Below are 14633 nucleotides of genomic sequence, written 5' to 3'. Positions count from 1 at the left end.
CCACCCATCCACCATCCACCCATCCACCATCCATCCACCCATCCACCCATCCATCCATCCACTCATCTACATAGACATCCACCCATCTATACACCCATTCATATATCCACCTCATTCACACGTCATCCATAATCTACACATCCATCCACACACCCATCCAATGTTCCCGTATCATAACCCAAAATTACTACGTAGGTATTATGTAAGAGAGGCTATAGGTTGAATCAGCTTAGAACCAAACCAAAAGAAATGAACTTCAGACACAGGACCTCAATAAAGTTAACAATATTTACCTCCAAACAGCATGCTATCATAGGAACAGCACATTCCATCCAAAAACCTCAATAGGTTCAAACTATTCAGAAAAAATTTCTTTCTCAGGTGCTATGCACCTACCAAAAAAGGTTATTTTCTTAAGGGGTTTATAATATAAAACTTAGTGTTGCACATGTGTGTGAAGTATGTTGCACAAACGACTGGATATCCACCACAGAAACACACGTGTGTGAAGCATGTTACATGAATGACTGGATTTACACAGACACACACACAGCACACTGCACCAATATAAATGTTCTGAATAGACTGATGACATATGGAGCCAGTTTGAGAACCATCTCTGAAGTGAAAAATACCAGCTACATTTTGTTATTTAGTTTAATAAAGTCTGTAAACAGTGACTGAACACAGAATATGGCTTTGGAAATATTCATGCTCTCAGTCTGGAAGATCAAGGGAAATTCCTTAGTCAAAAGAAATGATAGCACATGGAGCCACCCCTGCCACTCACTCAAAGTACTGCTTTTCAGCGAGAAGCAGCTCTAGGCATGCTCACTCACTCTAATGATCACAGTCATCATGGCTGTAAGTTCACTTTTAATACAAGACACAGAACTGGCAAGTCTCTCTGAAATGAACAAGATCAGGAACACTTGACTACTGTTAGCACAAGGACCTCCTGTTTCTGCAGGTGAAATAGACTAGCTTATACATACATGTGATTACATGTAGTTGATCTGCTACATTTACTGCAATTAAGAGAAAGATACCAGAGGAAGGAATATTAGAAATTTCAACATTTTAACACCCATACTAGTATTACATTTTCAGATGGCCCATAAGCCTTAGAAAATGAAAATTATATAATCCATAAAGTTAGAGAAAAAAAGACTTATGAAATGGAATTCCCTAAAATTTCCATGGCTTCACATCCATTTGTTTTTCACTCTTGGTACCCTATTTTATCATGTGTGTGCATGCATATCTAAATTTTACACATGTAAAGCATTGGAAAAACAAAGATCTCACTATTTCAAGTGACATAAAATATCTCAATATAATGTACATATTTGTACTTTATATACGCACCTGGGCAACAAGACACTTTATTGCTCAGATATAAGAAGATATAAGAAGAAATTCTTTAAACACTGGGTCCTGGAGTTGTGACTCCAGATGGAGAGATAACTGAATGTGGGAATTGAAAAAAATAAGAAGTTTCTGAATGCTCAACAATCGCAAGTTAATTTGAAATCAAACAATGGCACTGCAGCTCTGAGCATACAGTGCCATGCACTCGACACAGCACACACCATGCTTGTAAGGCTCCACACTGCCCAACACATTTCAGCGCAGACCCAGTCTACAGTGCAGACAGCAGTGCTGCACTGATCAGAGTTTTTTGCTCTTACCGAGCACGGTGGTTTAATTACCGAAAATAAAGACTTTTAAATATTCTCCTACTACTATCTCTCTCCATGTATCAAAATTACCTATCTTTGGAATTCATTATGTTAAGAGTGTTTAATTTTTAAATTACTATTTGTGTTGCTGATGAGTTTTCAGGCTTGGGATTGGAATAGAATTTCCAGTGTTTTCTGAAGTTCTCTTACACTTACCTTAGCCATTCTGCATTAGGTACTGACATGAATGGCAGGCTCATCACTGACAATTACAAAATCAAACCATCAATCAACTGTGAAAAACAATGAACATGTTCTTTGCCCTGTAGTAATAAGGGCAGCGGGGCTGCGTCCCCAGCACCCCGGCCGCCTGGCTAGCTTATACCCCGAAATAATTACATGGATACTATATTCTTTTAAACACTGCTTGCCCCATTCTGCTTGGCCCACTAGCTCTAGCCCTTACTGGCTAATTCTGATATCCCGATCAACCCATCTCTAATAAACTGTGTAGCTCCAGTCTTACCGGGAATATTCTAGCCTACGTCCATCCTGGATTGGCGCTTCATCGCGTGTGTCTCAGAGAGCAGAGCTATACCCGCGTCTGCCCAGGAGCCGGGAGCATGGCGTCTCTGCTCCAGACAGCAGAGCTGTCAAGTCTGAGCTCACTTCCTCTTCCTCCCAGCATTCTTTTCTGTTTACTCCTCCCACCTATGTTTTAACCTATCAGGGCAAGCAGCTTCTTTATTTAATTAACCAATGACCTTCCTCCATCATTGCCCTGCAGCATCAAATTTTCAATCAGAATTTAATTTGTAGGAAAAAATAAAAAGTACATCTATCTTATTACATATGTGCTTTCATCTTTTATTAATAAAAGAAAAATTACAAGTACATCAAAGAACTGTTGTAAGTGTATTTGTGAGTACCAGTGTGTGAACTGTATGCCTATTTTATATGCTGATTAGCCTGGGGTCACAGAAACAAGTCTCGAGTGCAAAGGAGCTTGAGTGTGAGGAGTTTAAGAAGCCCTGGTTTAGACTTAGTTATAATAAAAAGAGCTGCCCGTTAGTTAAATTGCCACTTCACTGCAGTAACTCAGGTGTTTCTCTCATGTATCTCAAAAGAGCACTCATCAGGCAACATCTAAAATCCCCAAACCACCTGTGAACAGTGCTGAACCAGTCACTGCTGTCATACCTGCCACACTCACCATCGTCAGCCTCTACACCAGCAAAGGCTACAAAACCCACAGGACATGCAACATTTTGGTATCTATTATTTTAAAAGACAAAAGATTATCATATGATACCAAAACCACATGTGCACATACGGCATTTTACTTATATTCTGTTTGGTCACAAAGTTACAACCTCAGTGTTTTATATGTCTGTGTGTCTATATTGGTATATGCATATGTGTGTATAGCTCAACAGAATTAGTTCAATGTTAGAACTAGATTAAATAGAAAGATCACAAATACATATATGCAACACATTGCTTATACCAATACCATATTATCATCAACAGTAAGAAGCAGAAGTTTCCTTTTAAAATCTGGTGAGTTTTGTTGTTGTTTTGAGAAAGGGTTTCAGTCTAGACAAGGCTGGCTGGGAACATTCTGTATACACCTATGGAGGCCTAGAATTCACTGTAATCCTCTTGCCTCAGCTTTCTGAGTATTGGGATTACAGGCATGAACCACCACACCTGGCAAAACTGGAGTTTTAAAAGTTCAGTAACAACCTAACTTCCTTCTCCAAAGCACATGCGACCAGTCCAGAAGCCTACAGTTATCCCCGTATGCCCAGTGCTCAGGAGCACATGAAAACAGAAATCAGGGTATCCTGAGTCAATAAAGAATTCAAGAAAGATACTTATTTAATCCCTTCTTGGGTAGAGAGTAGCAAAACATTTTATGCAAAACTTCTACAAATAAACAAGCATCAGTATTTGAATATTTACTATACATGGTAAGCTATGCTCAGAGTTAAGGGAATGGGGCATAACACATTATGTCCTACTAGAATCTCAAAATTTCCATGTTTTTAGGTACTACAGAAGCTTATTTCCGTTCAACAAGCAATATGAACCAGAAGAATAGAGAAGAGATTTTGTTAGCAGTATTAACCAAGAGAGCCATAAGGAAGAGCTTTAGTTAGAGACAACAGGAAAGACATTACCAAGATCTTTGGTAGGCGTTAAGACAACTAACACTTTTACATGCAGGAAAACTACTTTGAAGTCAAAGAAGGCAAGGTGGCATAAAACAGAAGTGTGGAGGAACTGTAGATATTTCAGCATCATCACACACTGGGTGTCTGCCAACCTGAAAGGATGCTCTCTTCACTCTCAGCGTGAACACCTAGTGAGGCACTCGGGGAGATTATGTCAGCTGGTGTCTGGATAGACTCTCATTCTGATAATAGTGAGAGATGGGAATCCAAAGTATCATTAAAATGTATCAACTGATTATAAAGATAAAACAGGTAACAAAGATGACAAACTTAGAAGGCTTTCTTATTTTTCTGGCAACTTCCTACTTTATGCTGGTACATCAGGAGAAAGGAAATGGTAGACTGTCAAATGTGGCTTTAGTAGTAGTCATGGAGACTCCGAGTAGCAAAGAACTCAGCTGTGGCATTAAAGGCAGAGAAGAGCTAGAGCAAAGGCTTGGAAGTGGGGACATGTGAAACAATCCTCAGATTTAACAGTGCTCATTTGTGGGACAAAGCAGACAGCTCCCAAAGTACCTTTTAAAATACACGTTAAAGGTCTTATTACTGAGAATAAAAGGCAAAACAGTTTAATACACAGAATACCTAGAAAATAATGGCAAACTAGTTTAAAGCTAAAAAATGCCTACATTTACATATGTGAAGGCAATCACCAAATAATGGGGGAATACAGAACCCCAAGAGGCCATCTCTTGTCACCAAACCAACCTTCCAGTACCAGGCCTGGGTTACATTTAATTGAGTTGTTAGTCAAAAAGGTCCCATGGGAAACCCAAACAACCCAGGCTGCTGCCAAGACTATAGGTTTCTCTCCATAAACTGACAGCAAGGCCCCACTGCTGAAGATAACACCTAAACAACTCATTGAACAGAAATTGAGCTGGTGCCTACATAGAGCCTTCACCCATGTCTTAGTGTCTTTGGTACAGGGAGGTATTCTGTACTCTAGTAAAAGAGAAACATAAACAGCAACCCAAACCCAAACCCTTGAAATGACAATGGTGTCCTTGCAAGAAATGCTAGGACAAGTGTGGCACAAAGCTTGTCAGAGTAACCACCTAATATCTGATTTGACTTAAGACCCACTCTGCAAGACAGAACCCATACCAAACTGCAGATGACCAGAAACTGGAGACAAAATGGCCCAGGGACGTAGGGGAAAACCAAATACTATGAGGGGGTGGGGAGGGAGGGAGGGAGGGAGGAAGGGAACAATAAAATGACTCCTATGACCTACTATACTCATTGATCAATGCCTTGCTCAGCCATCCTCAGAGAAGTTTCCTCCTGCAGCAGATGGGAAAAAAATACACAACCAGAGAATATGCAGAGACCCAGAGACCTTGGAACAGTCAGTTCTAAATGGGAAATCTCCATCAAATCCCTCCCGTGATATAAGGGAATCCTGCAAAAGAGGAGGCAGAAAGAGTATAGGAGCCAGAGGAGATGGAGGATACCTAGAAAAAAAAAAGTCTCTAAATCAGCATAATCAAAACACATATGAACTCACAAAGACTGAGGCAGCATGCACAGGGCCTGTAACAGGTCCTTCTCATGTGTAAATATGTTTGTATTTATATATGTGTATGACTTCCAGCTTAGTGTTTTTATGGGATTCCTGAGTGTACCATCTCTTGGGTTCTTTTTCTTCTATTTGTTTTGTCCAATTCCAATGCGTTACTTTCTACTTTATATTTATATTTATTATAGATCTGGATGGAGGGTGGGGAGAAACTGGGAGGAGTAGAGGAAGGGGAAACTATAGTCAAGATATATTATGAGAGGGGGAAAAACTATTTTCAGTAAAAGAAACACACACTCTCACACACAAAAGATCTTAAATTAATACCTAATGATGCACCTCAGGGCCTTAGTAAAATGTCAGATTTCAAATGAACAATCTAGAGTTATAACCTTAAATTATGCACAACAAATATGTTTTGGCAACCAAATAATGTAAAATATGCAAAAACAGTTAACAAAAAGTTTTGTTGTATTTAATGTCAACATACCTATCAAGTGTTTGTAGTCAAATTTCAATTAAAAACAAAGGTCATCTTTCTGATAGGAGGAGGCATTCTTGTTCAGTTAGACTGAACCAACCTTTAATTACTATATCATGTAATTTTTTAACATAAGGAAGTCTTAAATCAAAAATCACACCCATGATTTGAGGGCATCTTGCTCCCAGAAATCTTTGTCAAGTTTAATAACATATCCAGATCCAAAGGTTCACATCCGTGAGGAACAGTTCTAAAGAGTAGAGGTTCTGTTTTGCTTTTCTACTGAAATGCCACAACACTAGCTATATATTCAAGATGCTTATTGCATGAACTGTACATGGAGATAGATGAGTTAAATGAAAATCCACTATAAATTCTGGAAGTATAAAAATTAATATTGTGTAAGGTTCCTTCACCTCCATCCAAGCATTTGTTATTGTCTTCTTAGACTGAAAGCCATTCTACTTCTCTTGAGTTAGAATCCCACTGCGGTTTTAACTTACGTGTTCCCTAATTACAAAAGATATTGAACATTTTTCATGTTCACAGGCCCCCTTTTGGAAACTATTCATTAGCTCATTTGCTAGTTAGACTGTTCTAAGGGTTTAAGCATCAACTGCTTCTTAAGTTCCTTGTGTGCTCTAGACAGTGTCTGTCAGACACAGAGCTGGAAGACTTTCTGCACTCCCGGGCAGTCTCTTTACTTTTTTAATTTTATTTTATTTTAGGCAGCCACATTTGTCTTCTTTTGGTATTGCTGCCTAAGTTACTGAAGTCTTTTCCAGTATGTCCGTGTCTGTATCCATATCTTTAAGTGTTTGTTTGCCTTCGTTTAAGAATTCCAGCTCTTACATTAAGGTCTTCGGTCTGTTTTTATGTTGACATTTTTGGACAGGGTTAGAAATAAGGATCATCTGAGTCAAATGATAGCCTTTTTACTTAGACTTAAATTGGACCCATCTGACGAAGAGTTGGTTGTTAAGGAAACAGCAATGACAAATTCTGCTTTTTAGAAAATTATACAATCTATTATGCTTTATTTCTGACTTTAAAAATACTGTCATTTCCTAGGTTGTCAAATTGCCCTACAATGATTATGTATTTTAAGTCATTAGTAGGAATATTTAAAAACCAGACTTCCCAACAATTTGACCTCTATGACATCAGTGTCTTCATGGGCTACTGGGTCTCAAGATCACTAGCTCTGAAGAGGTGGCTTTGTTCTCATACCATCTCTATCTTGTTTCTGCTTTTCTCTTGCTTTTTAAAAAAAATTAAAAATTTCTTTCTACGTTTTGAAATTATAACCTCTATGTAATATAACCACTTCTTCATATCTTTCAAATTCATGGCCTCTTTTTCTTTAATGCTGTGTGTGTGTGTGTGTGTGTGTGTGTGTGTGTGTGTGTGTGTGTGTGTGTGAGATCCTAAAAAGCACGACCTGCTCAGCTGGTATAATGTAACTTGTATGCCTATTTTCAAGGCTATTTGGCATTACATGACCACTTGGCCTGCTGTGCCCTGGGGAAGACTACTTCTCCCACTTGGAGCTTCCCCCACATACTGTAGACCTCTGGCTATGGTCAAAGCCTCATGAGCTCTCCTCCTTCCACAGTAGCTTGTCTACTGGTGTAGTCCTGTTTTAGGAAGCCATGCTGGTGAAGCTTCATACCTGTAGCTTCTGACATATCTAGGAGACACAATATCACAGCAAACTGTTTTCCTGGCTCTTACAATCTTTCTGCCCCCTCTTCCACAATGATTCCTAGCCCAAGGTGCAGGAGTTGTGTTGTAGATGTACTGGTTGGGATTGAGCTCCATAACTCTGCATTTTGATCTGTTGCTGTTTTCTATAATGGTCTCTGTCTATTACAAAGAGAAGTTTCTGTATGAGGAAAAAGGACTACACTTATATGTGGGTATAAGGACAAATATTTAGGAAGTAGGTAAGGGTTCCGCTGGTTTAGTAAAGTGGCAATTGTGGATTTTCCTCCAAATTCATGATTTCGTTAGTTCTGCTGGTTGGCTAGGTTTTGCAGTACCCCAGGTATGATTTTTCTCTTGCTGAACAGGTTGTAAGTACAAATAGAGAGCTGTGGGTCACCACAAGGTCTACATGCCATACTCCACGCTTAGGGTTACTGTGCCGTGCTAGCTGTGATGATCACAGGCATAATAGCTAGGCAAGACTACTGGTTGTTTCCCTGCTTTAGAAACTTGCATGGTGCCTTTTGATACTCTGTAAGCTACCCTGAGGAGGCTTTCAGGACAGATCTAGCCTAGGTCTGACATACACAGTGTCTTCTTAAATAGGGTCTCACCTTCTACTTCCAGGAGACAAACAAGGGCAACAGCAATTATCTATAATGCTCTGGAAAACTCTGAGTAACAACTCACAAAAAGTTTCTCATGCCTCATATTGGGGTTTGTTAGCCTATGGCTCCTACAGAGAGCACTATCAACCTAGATGTAAAAATGTCGTTTAAACTTTATATATATATTCATATTTATACACAAACTTAACAAATGTTATAGGTATTTTTAGGTAGGTAATCCTCATGACTTTTTCAGAAACCCTTACTGTTATTCTATCCTCCCCCCTTGTTCTTTTGTACTTACCTGCCCCTTCTAATGAGACCTCACATTTTCCCATCTCCATGATCAGATCACTTGTACCCTGCTATTTCCCTTTCTATTACTCCCCTATACCCCTCCCTCTATTGCCCCATTTTACTTTCCTGGTTTCTGCATATAATCTAGATTATAGACTCACATACACAGGTTTGGAGCTAGGAACCCCAGATGAAAGAGAACATGTGATGTCTGTCTTTCTGGGTCTGGGTTACCAAACTCTTTCCTAGTTCCATCCATTTCCCTTATAATTTCATGATTTCATTTTTCTTTACATCTGAAAGATATTTAATAGTGTTTATGAACATTTTCATTATCCATTCATCTGCTGAAGGACATTTAGATTATATTTTCTAGCTTTTATGAAATGAGCAGCAATGAATATGACTAAGCCAGTACCCATGGGGTAGAATGTTGTCTTGAGCATATGAGTGGTATAGCTGGGCCACACTGTAGATAAATTTTTAGTTTGTTGACAATTTCCCACACTGATTACCAAGGTGACTGGACCAGTCTGCTATCCTATCAATAGTGATTGAGGGTTCTCTTTCTGCCACACCCTTTCTTACCTTTGTTATGGCTTGTTGTGTCCATCTTTGCCATCTGACTAGGATACGATGAAACCTTAAAGTTGCTTGAGTGGCATTTCCTTAATTGCAGGGGATGATGAACACTTCTGAGACAGTTCTCAGCCATTTTTGTTTCTTCTGGGAACTCTCAGTTCGGACCTCAGGCCCATTTTTTTAACTTTGTTTTTTGAGTTCTTTATGTATTGTGGATATTAATCCTTTGTCAGATAAATATCTGACAAAGATCTCCTTTTTTTCTTTAGCTGTATAGAAGCTTTTTAGTTTTATGAAGTCTCACTTTTCAACTGACAGGCCTAATTCTTGAGCAAATGAAGTCCTCCTCAGAAAGTTCTTCCTATACCCTATCATGGAGACACTGTTTAGGTGTTCCTACACCTGTATCATGGAGAAACTGTCTAGGTGTCCCTATACCTGTATCATGGAGACACTGTCTAGGTGTTCTTCTAGTAGTTTCAGGTTTCACAATTGGATTTTGATCCATTTGTAGTTTTCATGCAAGGTGATAGAAATGGCTCTAATTTCATTCTGCTGTATGTGAACATCTAGTTTTCTATTTAATGAAGATGCTTTGTTTTCTTCAACATAGGTTTTTGGCATCTCTTAATATCTGTGGTCATATGTACTCATGTTTTGTTCAATTGGTATTTTTTTATTGATCTCTTTTTTTGGAGGCTTAAAGTTTTCAGTGTAAAGGTCCTTAACCTCCTTTGTTAGGCTTATTCCTAGACATTTATTTCACTGAGGCTATTATAAACTGAAGTGTTCAAGAGCTCTTCCTCTGCATTTGCTGTTGCTATATAGAAAAGCTATTGGTTTGTTTGAGTTGCTCTACAAGTTTTCTAGGAGAGTTTTGTAATCTCTTTGTAGAATACACCATCTGCAAATAAGGATGGATGACTTTTTCTTTCCCTATTTGCATCCCTTTAATTTCCTTCTTTTGCCTTAATGCTCCAGCTAGTGCTCTGAGTACAATATTGAAAAGAAGTGGGGACAGTGGGCAGCAGTCCTATCTCATTGCTGACGTCAGTGGGACTACTTCGAGTTTTTTTCTCCATTTAGGCTGATATTGGATGTACTGCTGTCATTCTTTATTTTTGAGTTAAAGAGAAAACACAGTACTCTCATCTAGCAGTTCACTGGCACCCCACATTCTACACACTCTCTTCCCTGGGGTTACCAGTTTTGCATTTTCAGTTTCATTGGATGGACTTGTGAGGCAAACACTTAAAAGCATATGAAAACTCTTCTGGTGACTGTGAATGGCTTCTTGAACTTAAGAGTAAAACCATAACACAGCATATTTTATACATGAGGACAGTATTTCTTCCTCCCATTCTTTCCTTCTGTCTTTCAATATTTATACTTTTTTTTAAAATTGTCTCTTGAAGTCTTTTATAAGGTAGAAGCAAGGGCCAAGTCTTTGTCAAAGGTATATGCTTAGTACAATGATCAGCACAGTATGTTTTAAAGACATTTGATTACAATTAGCAACTAACCCACATAAAATCTTCTTCAGGATCCTTCCCAGAATGTTGGCAATAATAATGCTGAATGCCACATGGCCACAGTACGGTGGGGTAGAAGCCCTCTCCTCTTAGGTGAGCACAAACGCTGCTGTAGCCTCACTGGTATCTCCCTAATGGCCGAATGCCACACAGTCTAGGCCTTCGCTGGATCTGACTCGCAGTACCTGATAAAAACAGACCACAAGAAATACCACTGCTTAAGAAACTGCAGCACCTCCTAAGAATTTTTGGAACTATCTTTGCAAAATGTTTTCCTTCTTGATCTCTTAGTTTAGCTAGGAATCTATTTCCAGAACTCTTACCATAATGGAAAACTGTTTCTTCATAGAATAGTATCTGAAACAAAACTGTTTCAATTTCTCTTCTAAGTGTCAAACTAGCAAGAACAGAAAAATCCCAAATACCCAGGACTCCCTTCAACCCTCCATCCCATACACCTACCTCTCTTTCTGATATACAGCCGCTCATTTGTAGGTTTCCAAAGTTCTTCGTTATGCCTAGATCCATTCTTTGAATTTTCTATTTTGTAACAGTAACATTTTATTTAGTTTTTTCTTTTGTAGCCATTGTTTAAAACCAACTTAGTCCTCAATATTATTTTCCAGAGCAAATCAGGACATGAATTGTATTTACTTTTCTTGAAGGAGGTCAGTTTCTGTGACTCTGACTTAGTAGATGAAACTCTGCAATGGCAGTATTATAGGCTGGAGGAAGACTAGAACAAAAAACAGCTGACTAATAAAGAAAACTTTTTGCTCCACAATTTTTAATCATAGGAAGTTTTATCTTTTTCTGTCTTTATTACCTATGACTGCTGAGGTGGAGGGACAGGTCTCTGATAAAGTGTTTACTGCTTAGCATGCAAAAATCCCTGGGCTTCATTTCCATCACCATGGGAATGGGGAGAAAGTGAAGAACTGGCCACTGGAAAATTAGTGTCTTTAATTACTCAGCATCTTAAATCCAAATGGTGAGTGATCTGGAAAATAGATCATAAAAACACTTCTGGAGCTGACAGGGTGGGGAGTGAGGTGGGGATAGCTGCTTAATAAAGTCACAAGATTGTTCTGGAAAATGGAAATTAGAATATACTGTATAATGTAGAATTATGGCAAATAGGAAGAGACAATCAAGTATTTAAAATACTTTTTACCAAATAGCCCACTATGCTTTGTACAGCCTGTATGGCATAGTGTGTAACTAGCTAAAGCATTAGCAGATGCTTGAAGACCTATAAATTATATGATTGATATAACTTTTTCAGACTGAAACTATCAGAAAGTATTGACAAATATATATCAGTGGTAAGTATAAAGAATAAAGTCTTGAGATAATTACAATGTGTTATCAAAGTATCTGTAACTACTGTCTCACCGTGTATGTGCCGAGACCCCAATGGATGCCTGAGGCACATGCAAGTTACATTACTACCATCCATTTACTCTTGTTCAGTGTCTTTGCCATTAAGAGGGTATTTCTTAATGTACACTATTTACAGAACCTGTTTTAACCATAGGAAAAAAATAGGCAGAATGAACTCTGGGAAACTTTAGAATCTAGACTTTGAAAAGTACAGCTTCTCAGATGTGGACACACAGGTCACCTTGGTGAAGACCTTTGCTGCTCTGAACATCAAAGCCGCCCTGGGATCTGTGAGGCACAGGCAGAGGATGAACGCTGCAAACAAGGCTTTCCAGCCTGGTGTCCTCTGGTAAGATGGCCGACAGCACCTGCACAGTCCATGCTGAGTGCCAGGGCTGTGATTTGTTCTGTGGAAGGACAAAGAAGCCATCCAACTTTTGGAACACAAACTCAGAATACCAAGTCACCGGGTGGGTCACTGGAACAGGGAAACTTTTGGAGTGTGGCTTTAATCTGCCCTGCATACAGGAAATCAGTGATTCTAGGCTCTTCCACGGCACGTGGGGTTGGTCTGCTGGAGTTATTCATGAAACCCTTTAGTACATCATTAGAAATTCAGTGACACAAACAAACAAACAAACAAGGTGCAGCTTCTTGCCTTTGTCTTGGGAACACTCTGGAATCCCTATCATGCTGTGAGCAAGACTAGCTAGGGAACAAGACACTTGCCATTGCCCTTCCAAGCCTCCCTTGCTAGAACACAAAGGGCAGAAGTAGTCAGCCCTCAGAATTCCAATAGCGTTGTTTTGAGCCACTAAACTTCAAGGCTGTTTTCTATGCAGCAGTAAGTTTTAAGACTTGTTGATGGTTTCATTTAATTTAAATTAAAAAACAAAACACAATTTAGTATTTAAAATAACCTGCCATGAAATTATTATTATTTCTAAAGTTAATATAAAAGTATTAAGTTCTAAGAAAAGAGGAGCAGTATTTCAAGTTTGAGAAAAGAGAAAATTGGTAACAGACAGATTTTATTTCTATGAAAATGCAGCACTTTGTATCCTACATATTCTGTATCATGTAGCCTACATCATATGACAAATTAGCATATGATAGAGCATAAAGCATTGAATTCTACCAAACATCCTATTTTATCTTACTTAAAACCTCAAGGACAAACACAGTGACGAAGCATGGTATATTGTAGAGCCAGCAGAACTCCCACTCACAAATAGTTATTTCCCTTTGATAGGTTATAGTTCATTGACTTTAAATGTCTGCTGATAAACCCCAAAATCTTATACCATGAAAAGTACTTAATTAACATAAATTTCACTTTCTACTGCTGCTTTGGATATTACATACTTCCAACCAAGACTAAGGGTGAAGTTTATTGATAATGGGTAAATATTATCTCCAATAGTGTTGCCCTCAACAAATACCCAACTAGAATGCAGGGCCCTGTGCCAACAAATTACTGAGAGTCATGAGCTACAGAACAGACAAAAGCATATGGCAGAACCCTACTCTGTAGTATAATGAAAGGTAGGAAAAGCTACAGTTCAACATCAACAGTATAAATCTTCAAATTTCTCACAGATTAAAGAATTTTTTAAATTAAAGAAAATTTAAAATCCTACATTCTACCAGACATTTCATTTAATGTAGTAAAAGGTTTCTGAAAAAAGCAGGAAAGAACTAGTGGTTTGCTCATCTTTAAAACAATTTTTAAAATAGGTATACTGAAGTATATAGAAGTGTTGAGTGCTTTTCTATCATGAGGGTTTGAGGTGTATTTTTCTCCGCTGCTACTACAGAATACACACTGAAGACATTCTTCATCCTCTGACATGACCCCTAAACTCAGCTAAGCCTGAGGTTGAAATCATGCCCAAGCCCTTCCATATTCACACAGAGCTGCTCTTGGGCTGTAAAGGGGCCCTTTGAAAGAGAGAAAGTGAACATAATGGGGAGAAAGGAACTGGGGAAGAGAAAAGGCCTCTTTTGTATGGTATGAATTATTTATTCAGCCAAGCCATGAACTCACCATTTCTAACTAACACTCTATCAGGGCACTCGCAATAGTGAACCCCAAGAATTAAAAGTTGCAAGATTATCACTCCTTAGATAACCTGTAATGTTTTTCCCTGCTTAGGGACATTTTAACCACATAACACATTATAGTGTACCCAAAATTTACACCTTAATTATAAATTTCATAAAGCAGACCAAGATGCCAACTTTTTTTTTTCAAGTAACTTCTAATGTTTATGAAGGATCAAAAGCTAGATACTCCGAGGGAAGACAGTGAGTTTAACAGTGCTGTGTTCTTCTCACAGAGAATGCAAATAGAACATCCACAATACATTTGAATAACAAGACATCTTCAATGTTGATTAAAAAAAGCCAACTAAACAAAAGGAGTATAACATTCTTATGAAAGTGAAGGAGAATCCACGACATGAAACACATGACAGAATTCATCAAGGGCCTCAAAGGTAGCCTTTGGGGTTCTCAGCAAAGGTCATGTCTACCTCAACATTGTTTATTGTGTTTGCATTTTATGTGTCAGCTTTGATATTTACATAGCACTGAGATGGAA

The 14633-nt window shown here is 38.5% G+C and overlaps 1 protein-coding gene across 2 annotated transcripts in view; it reads right to left on the bottom strand.

Moving 5' to 3' along the window:
* The window catches only part of Zeb1 (zinc finger E-box binding homeobox 1), a 164104-nt gene that overhangs the window by 120820 nt on the left and 28651 nt on the right, over nt 1–14633 (bottom strand). The window lies entirely within an intron of this gene.

The sequence above is a fragment of the Microtus ochrogaster genome, chromosome 16 (assembly GCF_000317375.1).
Source record: "Microtus ochrogaster isolate Prairie Vole_2 chromosome 16, MicOch1.0, whole genome shotgun sequence".
NCBI lineage: Eukaryota > Metazoa > Chordata > Mammalia > Rodentia > Cricetidae > Microtus > Microtus ochrogaster.
Note: the sequence above shows the minus strand (reverse complement) of the source record. Positions and strands in the feature narration are given on the sequence as shown.